Here is a 25,954-nt window from a genome sequence, read left to right on the forward strand (position 1 = left end):
TTTTTATGAAATCCCCCATTATTATGTTATTTTGTAAGTGAAGGCAGGAAAACTTTTGTTTCCGTATTTATAGGTTTCATGAACCCTTTGGAACTCAATTAGTTTAGGGAAAAGCCACGTATTCCTATTTTTCAAAATCGAAGAGGCTGAGTGTCGAACTCACTTATGTCGTGCTCTGGGGTGGGGGTAGTTGCAGCCTACCCTCTCGCTTCAACTCGTTCATCCGATGATGTGGATTTTTTTTATGCCCTCTTTGTTTTGAACTAAAACCCTATATGTAAACCCTCGAGGAATTTTACTCACGGCGGATGGGCCAAGAGAGATTGAATAAAACATAGATTGTGTAGTCAACCACTAGAGGTTGAACAATTGCCGGACCCTCCTCCGCTGCATCTCCTGTTCTGTATCGCCTCCTCGTTGATCTACACCATGAGGGGCAGTAGTTCAGCCCTGAACGATGAGACTGTGATCACATCTCTTTATGTATGTAGTTCCATTATTTTAGACTGTATGAGAAACCACACATGATTACGGCAGCGTCTATGTAATTTCTATGATCAATCCTTTGCATATCAGATGATTTATTTAGATGCATCCATGTTCATGTTTGTTGTTGATGCATTTGGAGATTATCAAGCACTTTTCTTGTGACATTGTCGGTAGAAGCTTAATAAAGCAATATATAGCCTGCAAAAATACTGTTTTTCCTCGGAGTGTGGCGTTATGACTTTTTTTATTGTTTGCATTAACTATTAATTCTATTTGTAGTTTATTTTGTATTATTATTAAATACCAGAATGTTTATGCTAACCATGAATGGACTTACTAGAACCTCTATGCAAAAAATTATGTCTTATGCAAGATGTGGAAATTTTATCAAAGCATCAATAATCTCAGGAAGACGAAAATTTGAAAGGTTTGTTGAAAGTCCTAAACATTATAGTTGAAAGTTCATTTGAATTCCATAGAAAAATTTGATGGTGCTCCGGTGATGGCGCCAGACAATCTTGGTGGCGGATGTTGTGGAAGCGGTTGGAAACCCCAAGAGAAAGGAGTGATGAGTACATCAACAAGTTTTTTCTCAGTAAGAAACCAAGGTTTAATCGACCAGTAAGAGAAAGACATGACTTCTGAAGGTGTTGTTAGCTGACTAGTGGCAGGGCGCACTACCGGCGTCAACAACAACGTCGAATCCGCAGAGAACATAACCTAAATACTTTGCCCCAACTTGCAGTGAGGTTATCAATCTCACTGATTTGCTAAACACAAAGGATTGACGTATCGAGTCGAAAGAGATATTTGCAGTAATTAAAGAGAACATGAATTGCAGTAAGTAAACATAACGGGGTTGCGAGTGGATGAATTTATGAGTGTAAAGGAAAGGACCGGGGTCCACAGTTCACTAGAGGTGTCTCTCCATAAAGATAAATAGCATGCTGGGTGAACAAATTACAGCTGGGGAATTGACAGAATACCGACCATACATGAAAAGATGATTACTATGAGATTTGATTGGGCATTACAACATAATATATAGACCGTAATTCAACTGCGTCTATGACTAATAATCCACCTTTCGGTTTTCGTCCGAACCCCTTTAAGTATTAAGTTGCAAACAACAAATTATCACATTAAGCAATGTATGTAAAGTAAACAATAGAATTACCCTTGGATAAACATTATTGTTTTCTCCCTAGTACTAACAATACATCTACAATCTTAGAAGTTATTATCCCTCTCCCAGAAAACTAGAGGCATGAACCTACTATCGAGCATAAATACCCCCTCTTAGAGTCACATGCATCTACTTGGCCAAAGTATCTACTAGCAACAGAGAGCATGCAAGATCACAAATAATATATGATATGAATATATAATCAACCTCAACATAGTATGAAATATTCATCGGATCTCAGCAAACACAACATGTAGGATTACATAAAGATGATCTTGAGCATGTAGGGCAGCTCACAAGATCTATACATGAAGCACAAATTGGAGAAGACAACCATCTAGCTACTGCTATGGATCCATAGTCCAGAGATGAACTACTCACACATCACTTCGGAGGCGGGCATGGCGATGTAGATGCCTCTGGCGATGATTTCCCCCTCCGGCAGGGTGTCGGGAAGAGCTTCAGAACCCCCCGAGATGGATTCTGCTATGGCGGCCGTGATGGAACTTTTCGTGGATGGAGGCTCGAGTATCCAGAGTTTTTCCAAGAAGATGTATAAATAGGCGGAGGATTTAGGTCGGTGGGGTGCCTGGGGGTCCACACCACCCCTAGGCGCGGGGCACATCCAGACCGCGCCATGGGGTGGTCTGGCCGCCCTGTGGCGCCTCTTCGACCCCCCTCTGGACTCTATCTTCGTTTCAGTAAAGTATTGACTTCGGCTTTTGTTTCGTCCAATTCCAAGAATATTTCCTGTACAACTTTTATCAAATACAAAAACAGCAGAAAGCAGGGAACTGACACTGTGGCATCTTCTTAATAGGTTAGTGCATTTTTTTTGTAGTAATAATCGGTAAATGTGCGTACCGCACATGTCACCGCCACCTCACGAGCTTGGTCGGGCTCGTGCGGGATTGCGTGTGCCTCCATTCGGGCACTAATAGGTTAGTGCATGAAATTATATAAAAGTGCAACAAAGTGTAAGCAAATTATATACGAATTGGTGTAAAACAAGCATGGAGCATCAAAAAATTAATTATAGATACGTTTGAGACGTATCAAGCATCCCCAAGCTTAACTCTTGCTCGTCCTCGAGTAGGTAAGTGATAACAAAATAATTTTTGAGATGACATGAAGCCAACACAATCTTGATCAAGCATGTAAAGCATTGTGAGCTAGGATCTAAGTACTCTAAACATATTTATTATAGATACAATTCAATAGAATTTAGCAACTATGTTATAACATGAAGAGTAACTCAAACAAAGGATCATGAATAATAGTGCATTGAAAGCAACTGTTCATTTATAAACATAGAGTAAACATAACAAAGTGGTAATCAACATGTCCTTTATGGAATAGCAAAACATAAATGCAAGGACACCTTTAAAGTTTACAGGGTGACTAGATACAAGTAATTTGAGAACAAGCAATAGCACAACCATGAATCAATCAATAATAATTTTGGGACGATGCACATTGCACTAAGAATGACAACTATGCTCTCTTAATTGGTGCATAAAGTAGAAGATGAAGACTCAACATAATAGTAAAAGAGAGACAAGTGTTGGCATGTCGTTGGTCGACGAGCTGCTCAACCGTGCTCCTCCACCAACGCAGGCCGGTGAGGTTGGGGGTATTATACCTTTGGTTGGAGGCGTATCAGCCGGTGCTCCTCTACGAGGAAGGGGTGATCATCGACACCTGATGTCTTTCAAGGGGGAGGACATGTTGATCGGGCATGAAGTCAAGCTCTATCTCGATGCCCCCTTTCCGCGTGTGGCTTTGATGCCTCGAACTTCGGTGAAGGAACGGGGAGTGGGGAATATGCGAAAAATGGAAAATAGAGGGAATTGGTGGCTCTACCATTCTTTGGGAAGGGTGTTATTGACACCCGAGAACTTACTGGGAGGTAGGGAACATTTTCCCATTGGTCCTCGTATGTCCAAAAATGGTGGTGGTGATCATCGACGCCCGTTGTCTTTACGGGGGGGGGGGGGGATATGGTGATCGGGTAATGCGATCCAGCTCCCATGCCACATGGTGGTTGTCGGCGCGTCTAGATGTCCACTCTCCATATGTGGCTTTGATTCCTCAAATTGCAGCGAAGAAATAATTGTGGGGGAAAACCGAGAACTGGACAATAGAGGGAATTTGTGGCTCTACCATTCGCCGGGAAGGGTGTCATCAACACCTGAGAAACTGACTAGACACGGTAGGGGACATTTTCCCTTTGGTCCCTGGTACGTCCAAAACACCTTTATGCTTATAATTTTTAAATGATTATTTACCCAAGAAAACTTGTTATTTTAAATGATTATTTACCTTCCTCTAATATTTTTTTATTGATAAACGGATTTTTTATGAAATCCCCCATTATTATGTTATTTTGTAAGTGAAGGCAGGAAAACTTTTGTTTCCGTATTTATAGGTTTCATGAACCCTTTGGAACTCAATTAGTTTAGGGAAAAGCCACGTATTCCTATTTTTCAAAATCGAAGAGGCTGAGTGTCAGAACTCACTTATGTCGTGCTCGGGGGTGGGGGGTAGTTGCAGCCTACCCCTCTGCTTCAACTCGTTCGTCCGATGATGCGGATTTTTTTGATGCCCCCTTTGTTTTGACCTAAAACTCTATATGTAAATCCTCGAGGAATTTTACTCACGGCGGATGGGCCAACAGAGATTGAATAAAACAGAGATTGTGTAGTCAACCACTAGAGGTTGAACAATTGCCGGACCCTCCTCCGGCTGCATCTCCTGTTCTGTATCGCCTCCTCGTTGATCTACACCATGAGGGGCAGTAGTTCAGCCCTGAACGATGAGACTGTGATCACATCTCTTTATGTATGTAGTTCCATTATTTTAGACTGTATGAGAAACCACACATGATTACGGCAGCGTCTATGTAATTTCTATGATCAATCCTTTGCATATCAGATGATTTATTTAGATGCATCCATGTTCATGTTTGTTGTTGATGCATTTGGAGATTATCAAGCACTTTTCTTGTGACATTGTCGGTAGAAGCTTAATAAAGCAATATATAGCCTGCAAAAATACTGTTTTTTCCTCGGAGTGTGGCGTTATGACTTTTTTATTGTTTGCATTAACTATTAATTCTATTTGTAGTTTATTTTGTATTATTATTAAATACCGAATGTTTATGCTAACCATGAATGGACTTACTAGAACCTCTATGCAAAAAATTATGTCTTATGCAAGATGTGGAAATTTTATCAAAGCATCAATAATCTCAGGAAGACGAAAATTTGAAAGGTTTGTTGAAAGTCCTAAACATTATAGTTGAAAGTTCATTTGAATTCCATAGAAAAATTTGATGGTGCTCCGGTGATGGCGCCAGACAATCTTGGTGGCGGATGTTGTGGAAGCGGTTGGAAACCCCAAGAGAAAGGAGTGATGAGTACATCAACAAGTTTTTTCTCAGTAAGAAACCAAGGTTTAATCGACCAGTAAGAGAAAGACATGACTTCTGAAGGTGTTGTTAGCTGACTAGTGGCAGGGCGCACTACCGGCGTCAACAACAACGTCGAATCCGCAGAGAACATAACCTAAATACTTTGCCCCAACTTGCAGTGAGGTTATCAATCTCACTGATTTGCTAAACACAAAGGATTGACGTATCGAGTCGAAAGAGATATTTGCAGTAATTAAAGAGAACATGAATTGCAGTAAGTAAACATAACAGGGTTGCAGTGGATGAATTTATGAGTGTAAAGGAAAGGACCGGGGTCCACAGTTCACTAGAGGTGTCTCTCCATAAAGATAAATAGCATGCTGGGTGAACAAATTACAGCTGGGCAATTGACAGAATACCGACCATACATGAAAAGATGATTACTATGAGATTTGATTGGGCATTACAACATAATATATAGACCGTAATTCAACTGCGTCTATGACTAATAATCCACCTTTCGGTTTTCGTCCGAACCCCTTTAAGTATTAAGTTGCAAACAACAGATTATCACATTAAGCAATGTATGTAAAGTAAACAATAGAATTACCCTTGGATAAACATTATTGTTTTCTCCCTAGTACCAACAATACATCTACAATCTTAGAAGTTATTATCCCTCTCCCAGAAAACTAGAGGCATGAACCTACTATCGAGCATAAATACCCCCTCTTAGAGTCACATGCATCTACTTGGCCAAAGTATCTACTAGCAACAGAGAGCATGCAAGATCACAAATAATATATGATATGAATATATAATCAACCTCAACATAGTATGCAATATTCATCGGATCTCAGCAAACACAACATGTAGGATTACATAAAGATGATCTTGAGCATGTAGGGCAGCTCACAAGATCTATACATGAAGCACAAATTGGAGAAGACAGCCATCTAGCTACTGCTATGGATCCATAGTCCAGAGATGAACTACTCACACATCACTTCGGAGGCGGGCATGGCGATGTAGATGCCTCTGGCGATGATTTCCCCCTCCGGCAGGGTGTCGGGAAGAGCTTCAGAACCCCCCGAGATGGGTTCTGCTATGGCGGCCGTGATGGAACTTTTCGTGGATGGAGGCTCGGGTATCCAGAGTTTTTCCAAGAAGATGTATAAATAGGCGGAGGATTTAGGTCGGTGGGGTGCCTGGGGGTCCACACCACCCCTAGGCGCGGGGCACATCCAGACCGCGCCATGGGGTGGTCTGGCCGCCCTGTGGCGCCTCTTCGACCCCCCTCTGGACTCTATCTTCGTTTCAGTAAAGTATTGACTTCGGCTTTTGTTTCGTCCAATTCCAAGAATATTTCCTGTACAACTTTTATCAAATACAAAAACAGCAGAAAGCAGGGAACTGACACTGTGGCATCTTCTTAATAGGTTAGTGCATTTTTTTTGTAGTAATAATCGCTAAATGTGCGTACCGCACATGTCACCGCCACCTCACGAGCTTGGTCGGGATCGTGCGGGATTGCGTGTGCCTCCATTCGGGCACTAATAGGTTAGTGCATGAAATCATATAAAAGTGCAACAAAGTGTAAGCAAATTATATACGAATTGGTGTAAAACAAGCATGGATCATCAAAAAATTAATTATAGATACGTTTGAGACGTATCAAGCATCCCCAAGCTTAACTCTTGCTCGTCCTCGAGTAGGTAAGTGATAACAAAATAATTTTTGAGATGACATGAAGCCAACACAATCTTGATCAAGCATGTAAAGCATTGTGAGCTAGGATCTAAGTACTCTAAACATATTTATTATAGATACAATTCAATAGAATTTAGCAACTATGTTATAACATGAAGAGTAACTCAAACAAAGGATCATGAATAATAGTGCATTGAAAGCAACTCGTTCATTTATAAACATAGAGTAAACATAACAAAGTGGTAATCAACATGTCCTTTATGGAATAGCAAAACATAAATGCAAGGACACCTTTAAAGTTTACAGGGTGACTAGATACAAGTAATTTGAGAACAAGCAATAGCACAACCATGAATCAATCAATAATAATTTTGGGACGATGCACATTGCACTAAGAATGACAACTATGCTCTCTTAATTGGTGCATAAAGTAGAAGATGAAGACTCAACATAATAGTAAAAGAGAGACTCTTTGCAGAGTAAGCAAGATAAACAAGTTTTATAAACCTTCGAAAAAGTATGGTACTCATTAGTTTTGAGCTCTCATTGCCCCTATCATAAGCATCTTGAATGGTTAAACTTAATGTGATTCAAATATGAGCTATATGCTTGCAAATCATAAGTTGAAAATCTCATGCCCCTTGAATGCGAGTACCTAAACCTCATGCTACTAAACTTAGGTCCCAAATAAGTTTTTGTCATTGTAAGTATACATGTATCATTGAGAACCGCCAACGGGGTACCTCTTGCCCAATGATATGGAGGTACTCTTGTATGAGCAATCCCACGCTAAAATGACAAGACAAACAGACAATGAGCATCTCATCAATTTTTTATTTACTATGAGTATAGCTTTTTATTGGAAATTCTTCATAGAATGCTCACTATGGTTTAGCTGTAACTTTACACCATGAATTATGCATGGCTTAGATTAGCGGTCCAGGCGTTTCCCTAACTCATATATAAACTTCATGGACTTACAAGTTTTCATTTTATAAGTGCAAAAGAACATGACATCAACTAAATATAAGTGCAATGTTCAAAGTGTTCCCCATGAAAGCATGGTTATACTAACTCCCAACTTGCAATTTGCAACCATATAAACTTCATAAGATAGGCACAATGATCAAATTTATTAAGTACAAGAAAGTAAATGTGCCATCAACTTCGTGAGAGCTTTACTGACTAATTTTCTCATGCCAAAATTTAATTTGGAAGATAAATAAAAACATGATGAATATACTTGAAATAGCAATAATGCTACTAGGGATATATGGTAGAAACAATTGACAAACTTTGTTTCATGGTGGTTGGATGTACGAGTAGAGATCATACTCAGCACAGGCGAAGACTAGCAAAAGACTGGGAGCGACCAACTAAGAGAGCAATAATGGCCATAATCATGCATAGCGACAAAATATTATCAATCAAAGCATAAAGTGATATTACAAGTCAAAAACTAAATGATCATAGATGTTTTAGCTGACTGGTTATAGTCATAACATGGTATAACCATGTGCCAAGTCAACCCAATAAGCATCAAAGGAAAATACCACAATATTATGCTTTTATGACGGAAACAACACATGATTCTTTCAATGACACATTATGCACTCTCAGCCATTTGAGACAAAGTCATGCTACAAATAAATACTAAGCATATGACAAGAATAACATCCAACATGACATGCCCAATTCTATGCCACAGTCTAGACAAGCTTCCTTTTGCATCATTATAGTCATGAAACATTTTACTCGTATCCAACACCAATCAACTTATTTGAAATAGCTATCAGAGATGAAATACATTATGGACCAGAGAGCTAATCATACATAAATAAAGAATACTAACAAGCTCTGAATAAAATTCAAGTGAAAGAACAATAGCTGAACGCAGTACTAGAAAATTAGAACACTCACAAAACAATAACGGTGAGAATTAGAGCGATCTATGCAATTAAAACGGAGCGGGTATTTCTATAAAAAAAATGTGTGGGGATCCAACATATGATACAGCAAACAAAATAAAACAAAATAAAAAACAAAAATAAAGATGCTCCAAGAACAACACATAGCGTATGAAGCAATAAAAATATAGCGCAAAGAAAGATGACATGTTGCTTTGTTGATGAAGAGGGGATGCCTTGGGCATCCCCAAGCTTTGACGATTGTACTATTGAATATGTCTTGGAGTGCAGGGACATCCCCAAGTTTGAGATTTTGTCCATTCTTCATCTCATCACATCATTCTTCTATCCCTACACTTGAAAACTTCCTTCATACGAAACTTCACACAATTCTCTATTAGCAGCATTAGTACAATCAAAATAAACAAATCCACCTGGGTTCAATTCTAACATATATAAAACATCTATTAAAACATTAGCTACTATATCAACTCTTCAAAAAGCTCTTTGATCAAAAGAACTCAAAAAGAAATAGATTTAAGAGGCAAATGCAAATTGTGCAGAAATCTGTCAACACAGAACAACATGTAAAGATCGATTTTTTTAAAAAAATCCTTTGTTGCTAATCTCGAAAAGTGGTAAACTAACGAAAGTTAGATAATAACCTGAGACGTATTCATAAAAAATGACAGCACAAAATTCCGCTCTGGCTATTTTTACAAATGTTTATGCTATCAACACAGAATCTGTTTTCAGGACAACAACTTCCCCAAATTTTACTTTCTTCCTATTAGAGGCTATTTTTGGCACAAAAGCGAAATAAAAATGATAAGGAGAGGTTATTACATAGGTAATAACTTCCAAGACTCAAAAAAAAAGAAAATCAGAAAATAAACATGGGTTATCTCCCAAGGATGTTTTTCTTTTTAACGCCTTTCAGCAAGGCCCGGAAAAAGTGCGAGCATCAAGTATTATCAAGTGAAGAAGCATTAAGATCAATGCGAGAAGTCTTTTCAACAAAGATTTGTATTTTATCAATATCAGTCTTAGAAGACAATTTCTCTTCACTTTTAGGTTCACTACTTTCATCAAATGGATTTTCAGGAATAATCCAATCAAAATTCTTTTCCCAAGCTTCATGCGTTGCTACTAATTTGAAAGGTATTGTTATTTTACTTTCTCTCCTATTTTTGGTTTTGTATATTTTTTCAAGTGTACCAAAGATATCTACACATGAGCCTAGCATCTCAAAGCGATCAAAAACTTTCCTAGCTTCTACAACAACATCTTTAAATTCTCTAAGCAAAGTTTCTAGGATAAAGTCTTTATTTTCATCATCCTCAACTTCATGGAGTTTAAGAAAACATTTGCTGCATAAAACGATTAAGGCTAACAAATCTAACCTCCAGCATTTGAACTAAACAAGATGCAGCAGTTTCATAATTAGGAGCAAGTTCAACCAGAGATTTATCCTCAATATCTTTATGCTTACTAACATGATTGAAGAATTTTTCAATGTTATCTTTCCCAATTATAGAACCACTACCTACAGATAGGTCCTTCAGATCGTACTTAGGAATCAACATAATGAACTAGAAACAAAATAACAACTATAAATGAAACAATTTTGTGTGTTTTTGATATAAAGACAACTATAAACAAAACTATTTTTTGTGTGTTTTTGATATAATAAAGCAAACAGAACAAAGTAAAGTAAAGTAAACTAAGCAAACTATAACAAAGTGAAGAGATTGGAGATGAGAGACTCCCCTTGCAGAAATCCTCTTTCTCCCTGGCAACAGCGCTAGAAAATCTTTGATGGTGCTCTGGTGATGGCGCTAGACAATCTTGGTGGTTGTTATTGTGGAAGCAGTTGGGAAACCCCAAGAGAAATGTGTGATGAGCACAGCAGCAAGGTTTAATCGACCAGTAGGAGAAAGGTGTGACTTCTGAAGGTGTTGCTAGCTGACTAGTGGCAGGGCGCACTACCAACGTCAGCAACAACGTGGAACCTCCACAAAATACAACCAAAATAATTTGCCCCAACTTGCAGTGATGTTGTCAATCTCACTGGTTTGCTGAAAACAAAGGATTAGACGTATTGAGTGGAAAGAGATGTTTGGAGTAACTAAAGAGAACAGGAATTGCAGTAAGTAAACAAAACATGATTGTAGTGAATGAATTTATCAGTGTAAAGGAAAGGACCGGGGTCCACAGTTCACTAGAGGTGTCTCTCCATAAAGATAAATAGCATGTTGGGTGAACAAATTACAGCTGGGCAATTGATAGAATACCAACCATACATGACAAGATGGTTACTATGAGATTTGATTGGGCATTATAAAATAATACATAGACCTAATCCAACTACGTCTATGACTAATAATCCACCTTCCAGTTATCGTCAAAACCCCTTTCAGTATTAAGTTACAAGCAACATATTATCGCATTAAGCAATGTGTGTAAAGTAAACAATATAATTACCCTTGGATAAAACACTGGTGTTTTCTCTCTAGTAGAAACAACACATCTACAATCTTAGAAGTTATTGCCACTCTCCCAGAAAACTAGAGGCATGAACCTACTATCGAGTATAAATACCCCCTCTTGGAGTCACAAGCATCTACTTGGCCAAAGTATCTACTAGCAACGGAGAGCATGCAAGATCACAAATAACATATGACATGAATATATAATTGACCTCAACATAGTATGCTATATTCATCGAATCCCAACAAATACAACATGTAGGATTACATAAAGATGACCTTGAGCATGTAGGGCAGCTCACAAGATCTATACCTGAAGCACAAATTAGAGAAGATAACCATCTAGCTACTGCTATGGACCCAAAGTCCAGGGATGAACTACTCACGCATCACTTCGGAGGCGGGCATGGCGATCTAGATGCCTCTGGCGATGATTTCACCCTTCGACAGGGTGTCGGGAAGAGCTTCAGAACCCCCCGAGATGGGTTCTGAGATGGCGGCCGCGACGGAACTTTTCGTGGATGGAGGCTCGGGTATCCAGGGTTTTCCTGAGAAGATGTATAAATAGGCGGAGGACTTAGGTCGATGGGGTGCCTGGGGGGGCCCACACCACCCCTAGGCGCGGGCCACAGCCAGGCCGCACCATGGGGTGGTTTGGCCGCCCTGTGGCGCCTCTTCGACCCCCCCTGGACTCTGTCTTTGTTTCGGTAAAATATTTACTTCGGATTTTGTTTCGTCGAATTCCGAGAATATTTCCTATACAACTTTTTTTAAAATACAAAAACAGTAGAAAACAGGGAACTTGCACTAACATAGGTATGCCGAATAGGCATGCCGAATAAAGTACCCGGGTTATCTGAAGAGGATGTGAAGCCCATGGACCCGAAGCTTTGGAGGCCCAGAAGCCCAGAGAACCTCGAATAAGGAAAGTAGAGTTGTAGTAGGAATATTGTAGCTATATAGGAAAGGCCCAATACGCCTCTCACAGTTTGTAAGTTATACGACACGAAAAGCCTCAGCTCCACCTCCGATATAAAGGGGAGCCGAGGGAAAAGCAAGGGATCAAATCCATTGCCAACAGAACCACCGTAACCTTTACTTGAGCAACTTTGTCTGCTGAAAACTTCGAGATCTACTTGCCCTCTACTTCTAACGAAACCCTAAGTCTACAATCTGTAGGCATTGGCGAGTTAATCCCTTGTCAATTGGCGCCATCTGTGGGAACTGGAGGTCGTAAGGTCCTGATCTCGATGGCATCGCCGACATCATCGCCAACTGCACGCAACACGATGGATGGAGGTAAACGAGTCCAACCTGATCTCGCCGATTTTTTTCCTCACCCTCCCGCCTGTTTGCATGCATATGTCGATCTGGAGGAGTCTACGGAGATGATGTTCGGGAGCTTCCGCTTCCTCGTCGGGAAAGAAGAATCGCATTGTCTCGCTGCACCAATTTTTTCGGGACCGTTAGCGGTCGGATCTAATTTCTCGGGATCGTCAACATCATCTGTCGAGTCAGGCGGCGAGGAAGTTTCGCCGCCATGCTTCACCAAGCCCGCCGACGGCGGGGCACTCACCGATCTGTTCGGTCACATGACTTTCGGGTCGTTGAGAGACTCCGATCTGGAAAGCGACTCGGAAAGATTTAACAACAACGACTTCACCAACCACTACTTCACCAACTTTAACTTCATCAACAACTCTACTGCTAGTAGGGAGGTATTCACCAATCCATACGACGGTGTCACCGACCCTGAGGCTGATAAAAGCACGACTGTAATATACCATCAGATCTACGTAATCGCGGGAGCAAGCCATCAAGAGGATGAAGCGTCTAAGGCTTTTGACGATTTGGGCAAGCCCTACGTCGATCCCGCAAATCTCACGCGTGGAGCTGGCAACAAGTACATCGGAACCACGCCGCGAGAAAAAGTGCAGCTACCGTAGGAAGCATGGGACAGAGCTCAGAGAGCCATGGACGGTACAGAGCCGATGAACACTACACAGCCACCCCGCATGCGCTGCAAGCATATCAATATAAAATTGCTCGTTCTAGACGAGAGTTAGAAAAATTACGACAAACACTCGATGAAAGAAGAGCTGCAGCTGATGCGTCAACTGAGAACAGAAACAACCTGAGTCGGCACTCGAGGACTTCAGGAGATAGTCACAGGAACACCCACTCAAGAGCAAGATCTCGATTGGCACGAATACCCGAGCAAGATCGGGAGAATCTGATTCAAAACCTCGACATGTCGTTTATGTCAATAGATACGAGAGGGCACGTCATTCCGAAAACCCCGAAGGCATGGTATATGGCGACACATGCCTTCCTAATGGCATCCAAGCCACCTCAAGGAGATCATAGGTCATCACTGTACCAGATGGCTATGGCAGGAGTCGGTGTTATGGGTGCAGCAAAAGCAGGAAGAGAAGTTGCACCACAACCCGAAAGTGCTCCACGCAGGAATAGTCCAAGGAAAAATAGTCCTCGACCCACTTTGGTGGTGGCACGAGACGCTCCAAGAGAAGGCGACGCAAGAAACACGGTGACTCAGGCTCGATTCGACAGAGCACGAGAGGAGAGGAATCGCGAAAATAGAACACGTGATCGTCGACACACTCCAGAAGATAGCGATGAGGACTTGTGCGGATTCCCTTGCTTTACCTGACGGGTTCGCAAAACTCGAGTGCCCACTAGCTTCAAGCTACCAATCAACTATAAAAAGTTCGACAGGCTACAAGATCCAGAGGATTGGTTAGTTGATTATCTGGAGACAGTGAAACTGATGGGCGGAACCGGAGCAACGGCCATGTGGAGCATTCAGGTCCACCTTAGTGAAACCGCAAGATCCTGGATGAAGAAGCTGCCGGAAGGATCCATCGATAGCTGGGAAACTTTCGAGGACTTGTTCGTGAGGAACTTCCGTTCCACGTGCAAAAAACCAGGGTCGATAGAGAAGCTAAGGACTTGCAAGCAGAAGTCGGATGAATCAATGAGGATGTTCATCCAACGGTGGAGTATCATAATAAAACTCGGCTGAGCATGTATCTGATGAAAGAGTGATCGACGCATTCGTTGCAGGAATCTGAAGAATAGATCTAGTTGAAGAGTTGGGGAGGTGTTGTTCATAACAAATGGCAGAGGTCACCCGAAGAGGATCGTAATAGAAACAACAATCAAAATAGGCGACGTTTTCGCAACTTCACGGATTATGAAGGTCCCAGCCAAGTAGCGGCTGGCTTCCGAGGAAACAGCGGAGGAAATCATCGTGATGATTACCAAAGGAGCAATGATGAACGCAATGATCACAGGGATACACTGAGTTCTAGCAGACAATATAATCGGCCGAGGATTCCAAGTCCATACTATGTTCACCCGAAGGTCTGCTGAATGGACCATGCAGATGCATTTCTACCTTGACAATGATGGAAGGAGACAGTCAAGTCATCTTCAGAAGGACTGCCGAGCTTTCCAGGCTTTGCAAAGATATATGGAGAGCGTAAACACGCAAGCAGCACACAACGGATATGTGAAGGGACCAATGAGCGAAATTCATGCATCCCTGCCACCACCACCCGCAATTACTTGTGCGAATCAACATCAGTTGCAGCTTGCGGCACCTCCAGGCAACAAAGACGACTTTATAAACAGAAGAGGAGTAGTATCGATGATATAGAAGGGCAGACCCTCGAATAGGTCGCAGAAGTTAATTTCTCGACAAGTGTACATGGTAGTGACATCACCTCCACCAACCACTGATACGTCTCAAACGTATCTATAATTTCTTATGTTCCATGCTACTTTTATGATGATACTCACATGTTTTATACACATTATATGTCATTATTATGCGTTTTCCGGAACTAACCTATTGACGAGATGCCGAAGGGCCAGCTTCCGTTTTCTCGCTGTTTTTGGTTTCGAAATCCTAGTAAGGAAATATTCTCGGAATCGGACGAAATCAACGCCCAGCATCTTAGAATTCAACGAAGCTTCCAGAACACCCGAGAGCAACCAGAGGGGGGCCACAGGGCCACCAGATGACAGGGCGGCGCGGCCCAGGGGGGCGCGCCCCCCTACTGTGTGGTTGCCCCGTCAGCCCTCCGACTCCGCCTCTTCGCCTATTTAAGCCTCCTCGACCTAAAACCACGATACGGAAAAGCCACGGTACGAGAAACCTTCCAGAGCCGCCGCCATCGCGAAGCCAAGATCTGGGGGACGAAGTCTCCGTTCGGCACGCCGCCGGACGGGGAAGTGCCCCCGAAGGCATCTCCATCGACACCACCGCCATCTTCATCACCGCTGCTGTCTCCCATGAGGAGGGAGTAGTTCTCCCCCGAGGCTAAGGGCTGTACCGGTAGCTATGTGGTTAATCTCTCTCCCATGTACTTCAATACAATGATCTCATGAGCTGCCTTACATGATTGAGATCCATATGATGAGCTTGTAATCTAGATGTCGTTATGCTATTCAAGTGGATTTTACTTATGTGATCTCCGGAGACTCCTTGTCCCACGTGTGTAAAAGTGACAAGTGTGTGCACCGTGTGGGTCTCTTAGGCTATATTTCACGGAATACTTATTCACCGAGTTATGATTTGAGTTGGATGTCTCTATGAAATTGTGGTGTGTTAGTACCTCCTATGAATGCTCACGAGTGACAGCGTGGGGTGTTTATTAGTACTTGGGAATACATCTTTAAGGTTTGCCTACATGATGAATTAGTGTTCGTTATCTTGCCAGAGAGTAATTCAGAATAGCATAGTGAAGTGCTTATATTTATATTCAATTATGATTGCAATGTTGAGAGTGTCCACTAGTGAAAGTATGATCCCTAGGCCTTGTTTCCAAACATCGAAACTCCGTTTATTTACTCGTTCCGTTGCATGTTTACTCGCTGCCATATTTTATTCAGATTGCTATTACCACTCATATACATCCATACTACTTGTATTTCACTATCTCTTCGCCGAACTAGTGCACCTATACATCCGACAAGTGTATTAGGTGTGTTGGGGACACAAGAGACTTCTTGTATCGTGATTGCGGTGGTTGCTTGAGAGGGATATCTTTGACCTCTTCCTCCCCGAGTTCGATAAACCTTGGGTGATCCACTTAAGGGAAACTTGCTCGCTCGTTCTACAAACCTCTCGCTCTTGGAGGCCCAACACTGTCTACAAGAATAGAAGCACCCGTAGACATCAAGCACTTTTCTCGGCGCCGTTGTCGGGGAGGAAAGGTAAAAGGCACTCATACTCCGGTCCCGGGTAACTAAGTACTTTTCTCGTTGCCGTTGTGTGTGTGCTCGAAGCTATTTCCTTTAGATCCTGCAATTGCATCTTTTTGTTTCTTGTTTTACACTAGTAAGGCATAATAGAAAACATCTGTGAGCTTTTTGTACTATTTCCTGAGTCAAGACATGAATGGTTTAATGCGAAAATTAAAAAACCTATGGAACCTTATTTGCATGCTAGTAGTAAAATTAGTATGAACGCTTTGAACACCATTGTTGATAATGATATAGAAAATTCTAAGCTTGGGGAGGTCGGTTTTGATGAGAATGATCTCTTTAGCCCTCCGGGTATTGAGGAGAAAGTTTATGTTGATTATGATATGCCTCCCATATATGATGATTATAATGATAGTGGTCTTTTGGTGCCACCTACTATGGAGAGTGAATTTTATTGTGATTATACTATGCCTCCTATATTTGATGATGAGAATAATAATGATAGCTACTTTGTAGAATTTGCTCCCACTACAACTAATAAAATTGATTATGCTTATGTGGAGAGTAATAATTTTATGCATATAGCTCATGATAAGAATGTTTCAATTGATAGTTATATTGTTGAGTTTGTTCATGATGCTACTGAAAGTTATTATGAGAGAGGGAAACATGGTTATATGCATCTTAATAATATTAAGTTTCCCCTCTTTATGTTGAGAATCTTGAAATTGCGCTTGTGTTATCCTCCTATGCTTGTCACTTTGTTCTTCACGAATTCATTTGTGTACAAGATTCCTATGCATAGGAAGTGGGTTAGACTTAAATGTGTTTCATACTTGCTTTTGATTATCTCTTTTGCTTCAACTCTTATTTCTTACGAGTGCATCATTAAAACTGCTGAGCCCATCTTAATGGCTATAAAGAAAGCACTTCTTGGGAGATAACCCATGTCTTTATTTTACTACAGCAATTTTGTTTTATATTTGAGTCTTGGAAGTTGTTACTAATGTAGCAACCTCTCCTTATCTTTATTTTATTGCATTTTTTTGCCAAGTAAAGTCTTTGATAGTAAAGTCAATACTAGATTTGGATTACTGCGCAGAAACAGATTTCTGTCTGTCACGAATTTGGGCAGTGTTCTCTGTAGGTAACTCAGAAAAATCTGCCAATTTACGTGCGTGATCCTCAGATATGTACGCAACTTTCATTCAATTTGAGCATTTTCATCTGAGCAATTCTGGTGCCTCTTTAAAATTCGTCTTTACGGACTGTTCTGTTTTGACAGATTCTGCATTTTATTTCGCATTGCCTCTTTTGCTGTGTTGGATGGATTTGTTTGTTCCATTAACTTCCAGTAGCTTTGTGCAATGTCCAGAAGTGTTAAGAATGATTGTGTCACCTCTGAACATGTGAATTTTTGATTATGCACTAACCCTCTAATGAGTTTGTTTTGAGTTAGGTGTGGAGGAAGTTATCAAGGGTCAAGAGAGGAGGATGATATACTATGATCAAGAAGAGTGAAGATTCTAAGCTTGGGGATGACCCCGTGGTTCATCCCTGCATATTTTAAGAAGACTCAAGCATCTAAGTTTGTGGATGCCCAAGATATCACCTTCTTCATCGACAACTTATCAGGTCATTTCTCTTGAAACTATATTTTTATTCAGTCACATCTTATGTACTTTACTTGGAGCGTATGTTTGCTTTTATTTTTATTTGTGTTTGAATAAAATATGATCCATCATGCTTGTGTGGGAGAGAGACACGCTCCGCTGTTGCTTATGAACACATGTGTTCTTAGCTTTATTTTTAATGTTCATGGCGAAGGTTGAAACTGCTTCGTTCATTGTTATATGGTTGGAAACAGAAAATGATGCATGTGGTAAATGGTATAATGTCTTGAATAATTTGATACTTGGCAATTGTTGTGCTCATATAGATCATGTTTAAGCTCTTGCATCATGTACTTTGCACCCATTAATGAAGAACTACATAGAGCTTGTTAAATTTTGGTTTGCATGATTAGCTTCTCTGAGTCTAGATATTTTCTGGTTAAGGTGTTTGAACAACAAGGAAGACGATGTAAAGTCTTATAATGCTTAAAATATGTTCATATGTGAGTCTTGCTGCACCGTTTTATACTTGAGTTTGCCTCAAACAACCTTGCTAGCCTAGCCTTGTATTGAGAGGAATTCTTCTCATGCATCCAAATCCTTGAGCCAAAAACTATGCCATTTGTGTCCACCATACCTACCCACCACATGGTATTTCTCTGCCATTCCAAAGTAAATTACTTCATGTGCTACCTTTAAACAATTCAAAACTTTATTACTTCTTATTTGTGTCAATGTTTTATAGCTCATGAGGAAGTATGTGGTGTTTATCTTTCGATCTTGTCATTTACTTCGACGGACTTTCACCAATGGACTAGTGGCATATCCGCTTATCCAATAATTTTGCAAAAAGAGCTGGCAATGGGGTGCCCAGCCCCAATTAATTAACTTGCATTAATAATTCTCTTCACATGATTTGCTCTGATTCATCAGTAAGCAACTTAATTTTGCAAATAGACACACCTTCATGGTATGTGATTGTTGGAAGGCACCCGAGGATTCGGTTAGCCATGGCTTGTGTAAGCAAAAGGTTGGGAGGAGTGTCATCTATAAATAATGAAACTAAATTACATGTGTAAACAAAAGAGAAGAGGGATGATCTACCTCGCTGGTAGAGATAACGTCCTTCATGGGAGCCGCTCTTGAAAGTCTGGTTGATAAGGTAGTTAGAGTACCCATTACCATTCGTTGACAACAACAAACACCTCTCAAAATTTTACTTTTATGCTCTCTATATGATTTCAAAACTTAAAAAGCTCTAGCACATGATTTAATCCCTGCTTCCCTCAGCGAAGGGCCATTCTTTTACTTTATGTTGAGTCAGTTTACCTACTTCTTTCTATCCCAGAAGCAAACACTTGTGTCAACCGTGCATTGATTCTTACATGTTTACTTATTGCACTTGTTATATTGCTTTATGTTGACAATTATCCATGAGATAAACATGTTGAAGTTGAAAGCAACCGCTGAAACTTATATCTTCCTTTGTGTTGCTTCAAAGCTTTCTACTAAGAATCTATTGCTTTATGAGTAACTCTTATGCAAGTCTTATTGATGCTTGTCTTGAAAGTACTATTCATGAAAAGTCTTTGTTATATGATTCAGTTGTTTAGTCATAGTCTTTACCATTGCTTCGAATCGCTGCATTCATCTCATATGCTTTACAATAGTATTGATCAAGATTATGATAGCATGTCACTCCAGAAATTATCTTTGGTATCATTTACCTACTCGAGGGCGAGTAGGAACTAAGCTTGGGGATGCTTGATACGTCTCAAACGTATCTATAATTTCTTATGTTCCATGCTACTTTTATGATGATACTCACATGTTTTATACACATTATATGTCATTATTATGCGTTTTCCGGAACTAACCTATTGACGAGATGCCAAAGGGCCAGTTCCTGTTTTCTGCTGTTTTTGGTTTCAGAAATCCTAGTAAGGAAATATTCTCGGAATCGGACGAAATCAACGCCTAGCATCTTAGAATTCAACGAAGCTTCCAGAACACCCGAGAGCAACCAGAGGGGGGCCACAGGGCCACCAGATGACAGGGCGGCGCGGCCCAGGGGGGGCGCGCCCCCCTACTGTGTGGCTGCCCTCCGACTCCGCCTCTTCGACTCCGCCTCTTCGCCTATTTAAGCCTCCTCGACCTAAAACCACGATACAGAAAAGCCACGGTACGATAAACCTTCCAGAGCCGCCGCCATCGCGAAGCCAAGATCTGGGGGACAGAAGTCTCTGTTCCGGCACGCCGCCGGGACGGGGAAGTGCCCCCGGAAGGCATCTCCATCGACACCACCGCCATCTTCATCACCGCTGCTGTCTCCCATGAGGAGGGAGTAGTTCTCCCCCGAGGCTAAGGGCTGTACCGGTAGCTATGTGGTTAATCTCTCTCCCATGTATTTCAATACAATGATCTCATGAGCTGCCTTACATGATTGAGATCCATATGATGAGCTTGTAATCTAGATGTCGTTATGCTATTCAAGTGGATTTTACTTATGTGATCTCCGGAGACTCCTTGTCCCACGTGTGTAAAGGTGACAGAGTGTGTGCACCGTGTGGGTCTCTTAGGCTATATTTCACAGAATACTTATTCACCGAGTTATGATTTGAGTTGGATGTCTCTATGAAATTATGGTGTGTTAGTACCTCCTATGAATGCTCACAGGTGACGGCGTGGGGTGTTTATTAGTACTTGGGAATACATCTTTAAGGATTGCCTACATGATGAATTAGTGTTCGTTATCTTGCCAGAGAGTAATTCGGAATAGCATAGTGAAGTGCTTATATTTATATTCAATTATGATTGCAATGTTGAGAGTGTCCACTAGTGAAAGTATGATCCCTAGGCCTTGTTTCCAAACATCGAAACTCCGTTTATTTACTGTTCTATTGCATGTTTACTCGCTGCCATATTTTATTCAGATTGCTATTACCACTCATATACATCCATACTACTTGTATTTCACTATCTCTTCGCCGAACTAGTGCACCTATACATCCGACAAGTGTATTAGGTGTGTTGGGGACACAAGAGACTTCTTGTATCATGATTGCGGGGTTGCTTGAGAGGGATATCTTTGACCTCTTCCTCCCTGAGTTCGATAAACCTTGGGTGATCCACTTAAGGGAAACTTGCTGCTGTTCTACAAACCTCTGCTCTTGGAGGCCCAACACTGTCTACAAGAATAGAAGCACCCGTAGACATCAACCACCGAGTACCTCAATTGGTCGGGACAGCCAATAGGATTCACACAAGAGGATCATCCACCTAAAGTTCCACGGCCAGGACAGTCAGCATGATACTACCAGCAACCATCGAGGGAGATGATGTCTCTCGAATATTCATAGATGGTGGAAGTAGTCTAAATCTCATATACGCGGACACATTGAGGAAAAGATGAACATCTCTTTGGAAAACTTCACACCAACGAACACGCGTTTTCACAGCATCGCACCCGAGAAACCAAATTATTTTTTGGGAAAGATTGCACTCGAGGTACAGTTTGGAACACGAGAAAACTTCAGGAAGGAGAAGCTGGAGTTTAAAGTCATCGACTGGCCATCTCAATATCACACTCTCGGGACGACCCGCATATGCCAGATTCATGGCTGTACCGCACTACATGTACCTGCTATGGAGAATCCCTGGACCTAAGGGACCAATAACAGTCAAAGGAAGTTTCTCTTTGGCAGATAAGTGCGACAAGGATTTTCACAAGCTCTCCGAAACATTCGGGATGCAGGTTGAGTATGAAGCATCCAAGCTTACCACCAACTACGACATTTTGCCTGACGGAGGTAGATCCTTGTGATACGCGTACAGCACGCGTCCGTTGGGAACCCCAAGAGGAAGGTGTGATGCGTACATCGGCAAGTTTTCCCTCAGTAAGAAACCAAGGTTTATCGAACCAGTAGGAGCCAAGAAGCACGTTGAAGGTTGATGGCGGCGGGATGTAGTGCGGCGCAACACCGGGGATTCCGGCGCCAACGTGGAACCTGCACAACACAACCAAAGTACTTTGCCCCAACGAAACGAGTGAGGTTGTCAATCTCACCGGCTTGCTGTAACAAAGGATTAGATGTATAGTGTGGATGATGATTGTTTGCGAAAAACGAGTAGAACAAGTATTGCGAGTAGATTGTATTCGATGTAAAAGAATGGACCGGGGTCCACAGTTCATTAGAGGTGTCTCTCCCATAAGATAAATAGCATGTTGGGTGAACAAATTACGGTCGGGCAATTGACAAATAGAGAGGGCATAACAATGCACATACATGATATGATGAATATTGTGAGATTTAATTGGGCATTACGACAAAGTACATAGACCGCTATCGAGCATGCATCTATGCCTAAAAAGTCCACCTTCAGGTTATCATCCGAACCCCTTCCAGTATTAAGTTGCAAACAACAGACAATTGCATTAAGTATGGTGCGTAATGTAATCAATAACTACATCCTCGGACATAGCATCAATGTTTTATCCCTAGTGGCAATAACACATCCACAACCTTAGAACTTTCTGTCACTGTCCCAGATTTAATGGAGGCATGAACCCACTATCGAGCATAAATACTCCCTCTTGGAGTTAAGAGCAAAAACTTGGCCGAGCCTCTACTAATAACGGAGAGCATGCAAGATCATAAACAACACATAGGTAATAGATTGATAATCAACATAACATAGTATTCTCTATCCATCGGATCCCGACAAACACAACATATAGAATTACGGATAGATGATCTTGATCATGTTAGGCAGCTCACAAGATCCGACAATGAAGCACATGAGGAGAAGACAACCATCTAGCTACTGCTATGGACCCATAGTCCGGGGGTGAACTACTCACTCATCACTCGGAGGCGACCATGGCGGTGAAGAGTCCTCCGGGAGATGAATCCCCTCTCCGGCAGGGTGCCGGAGGTGATCTCCAGAATCCCCCGAGATGGGATTGGCGGCGGCGGTGTCTCAGTAAGGTTTTCCCTATCGTGGCTCTCGGTACTGGGGGTTTCGCGACGAAGACCATAAGTAGGCGGAAGGGCGGAGTCGGAGGGGTCACGGGGGCCCCACACAGCAGGGCCGTGCGGGCCCCTCCTGGGCCGCGCCTCCCTAGTGTGGCGGCGCCTCGTGGCCCCACTTCGTCTTCTCTTCGGTCTTCTGGAAGCTTCGTGGCAAAATAGGCCCCTGGGCGTTGATTTCGTCCAATTCCGAGAATATTTCCTTTGTAGGATTTCTGAAACCAAAAACAGCAGAAAACAGACTGGCTCTTCGGCATCTCGTTAATAGGTTAGTGCCGGAAAATGCATAAATACGACATATAATGTGTATAAAACATGTAGATATCATCAATAATGTGGCATGGAACATAAGAAATTATCGATACGTCGAGACGTATCAGTGATACGTCTCCGACGTATCGATAATTTCTTATGTTCTATGCCATATTATTGATGATACCTACATGTTTTATGCACACTTTATGTCATATTCGTGCATTTTATGGAACTAACCTATTAACAAGATGCCGAAGTGCCGATTCTGTTTTACTCGCGTTTTGGTTTCGAAAATCCTAGTAACGAAATATTCTCGGAATTGGACGAAACGAAGACCCGAGGGCCTATTTTTCCACGGAGCTTCCGAAGACCGAAGAACACACGAAGTGGGGCCACGAGGTGGCGACACCACGTGGCGGCGCGGCCCGGGGGCCCGCGCCGCCTATGGTGTGGCCCCTCGTCCGGCCCCGACTCGCCCTTCCGCCTACTTAAAGCCTCCGTCGCGAAACCCCCGATGCGAAAAACCACGATACGGAAAACCTTGCGAGACGCCGCCGCCGCCGATCCCATCTCGGGGGATTCGGAGATCTCCTCGGCACCTGCCGGAGAGGGATTCATCTCCGGAGGACTCTACACCGCCATGGTCGCCTCCGAGTGATGAGTGAGTAGTTCACCCCCGGACTATGGGTCCATAGCGATAGCTAGATGGTTGTCTTCTCCTCATTGTGCTTCATTGTTGGATCTTGTGAGCTGCCTAACATGATCAAGATCATCTATCTGTAATTCTATATGTTGTGTTTGTCGAGATCCGATGGATAGAGAATACCATGTCATGTTAATTATCAAGTTATTACACATGTGTTGTTTATGATCTTGCATGCTCTCCGTTTCTAGTAGAGGCTCGGCCAAGTTTTTACTTTTAACTCCAAGAGGGAGTACTTATGCTCGATAGTGGGTTCATGCTCGCATTGACACTGGGGAGTGACAGAAACCCCTAAGGTTGTGTTGTGCTATTGCCACTAGGGATAAAACATTGGCGCTATGTCCGAGGATGTAGTTGTTGATTACATTACGCACCATACTTAATGCAATTGTCTGTTGCTTTGCAACTTAATACTGGAAGGGGTTCGGATGATAACTCGAAGGTGGACTTTTTAGGCATAGATGCGAGTTGGATGGCGGTCTATGTACTTTGTCGTAATGCCCAATTAAATCTCACTATACTTATCATGTCATGTATGTGCATTGTTATGCCCTCTCTATTTGTCAATTGCCCGACTGTAATTTGTTCACCCAACATGTTTTTATCTTATGGGAGAGACACCTCTAGTGAACTGTGGACCCCGGTCCATTCTTTTAATACTTGAAATACAATTCTGCTGCAATACTTGTTTTTACTATTTTCTCTGCAAACAATCATCTTCCACACAATACGGTTAATCCTTTGTTACAGCAAGCCGGTGAGATTGACAACCTCACTGTTTCGTTGGGGCAAAGTACTTTGGTTGTGTTATGCGAGTTCCACGTTGGCGCCGAATCTCCGGTGTTGCGCCGCACTACATCCCGCCGCCATCAACCTTCAACGTGCTTCTTGGCTCCTCCTGGTTCGATAAACCTTGGTTTCTTTCGAGGAAAAACTTGCTGCTGTGCGCATCATACCTTCCTCTTGGGGTTGCCCAACGAACGTGTGAAATACACGCCATCAAGCTCTTTTTCAGGCGCCGTTGCCGGGAGATCAAGACACGGCTGCAAGGGGAGTCTCCACTTCCCAATCTCTTTACTTTGTTTTTGTCTTGCTTTATTTTATTTACTACTTTGTTTGCTGCATTATATCAAAACACAAAAAAATTAGTTGCTAGTTTTACTTTATTTACTGTCTTGTTTGCTATATAAAAAACACAAAAAAATTAGTTTACTTGCATTTACTTTATCTAGTTTGCTTTATTTACTATTGCTAAAATGGCTACCCCTGAAAATACTAAGTTGTGTGACTTCACTAGCACAAATAACAATGATTTCCTATGCACACCTATTGCTCCACCTGCTACTACAGCAGAATTCTTTGAAATTAAACCTGCTTTACTTAATCTTGTCATGAGAGAGCAATTTTCTCGGTGTTAGTTCCGATGATGCTTGCTGCCCATCTCAATAATTTTGTTGAACTATGTGAAATGCAAAAATATAGAGATGTAGATGGTGACATTATAAAATTAAAATTGTTCCCTTTCTCATTAAGAGGAAGAGCTAAAGATTGGTTGCTATCTCTGCCTAAGAATAGTATTGATTCATGGACTAAATGCAAGGATGCTTTTATTGGTAGATATTATCCCCCTGCTAAAATTATATCTTTGAGGAGTAGCATAATGAATTTTAAACAATTGGATAATGAACATGTTGCTCAAGCTTGGGAAAGAATGAAATCTCTGGTTAAAAATTGCCCAACCCATGGATCGACTACTTGGATGATCATCCAAACCTTCTATGCGAGGACTAAATTTTTCTTCGCGGAATTTATTGGATTCAGCTGCTGGAGGTACCTTTATGTCCATCACTCTTGGTGAAGCAACAAAGCTTCTTGATAATATGATGGTTAATTACTCCGAATGGCACACGGAAAGAGCTCCACAAGGT

This window comes from Lolium rigidum, chromosome 6, assembly GCF_022539505.1.
Source record: "Lolium rigidum isolate FL_2022 chromosome 6, APGP_CSIRO_Lrig_0.1, whole genome shotgun sequence".
In the NCBI taxonomy this organism is placed as follows: domain Eukaryota; kingdom Viridiplantae; phylum Streptophyta; class Magnoliopsida; order Poales; family Poaceae; genus Lolium; species Lolium rigidum.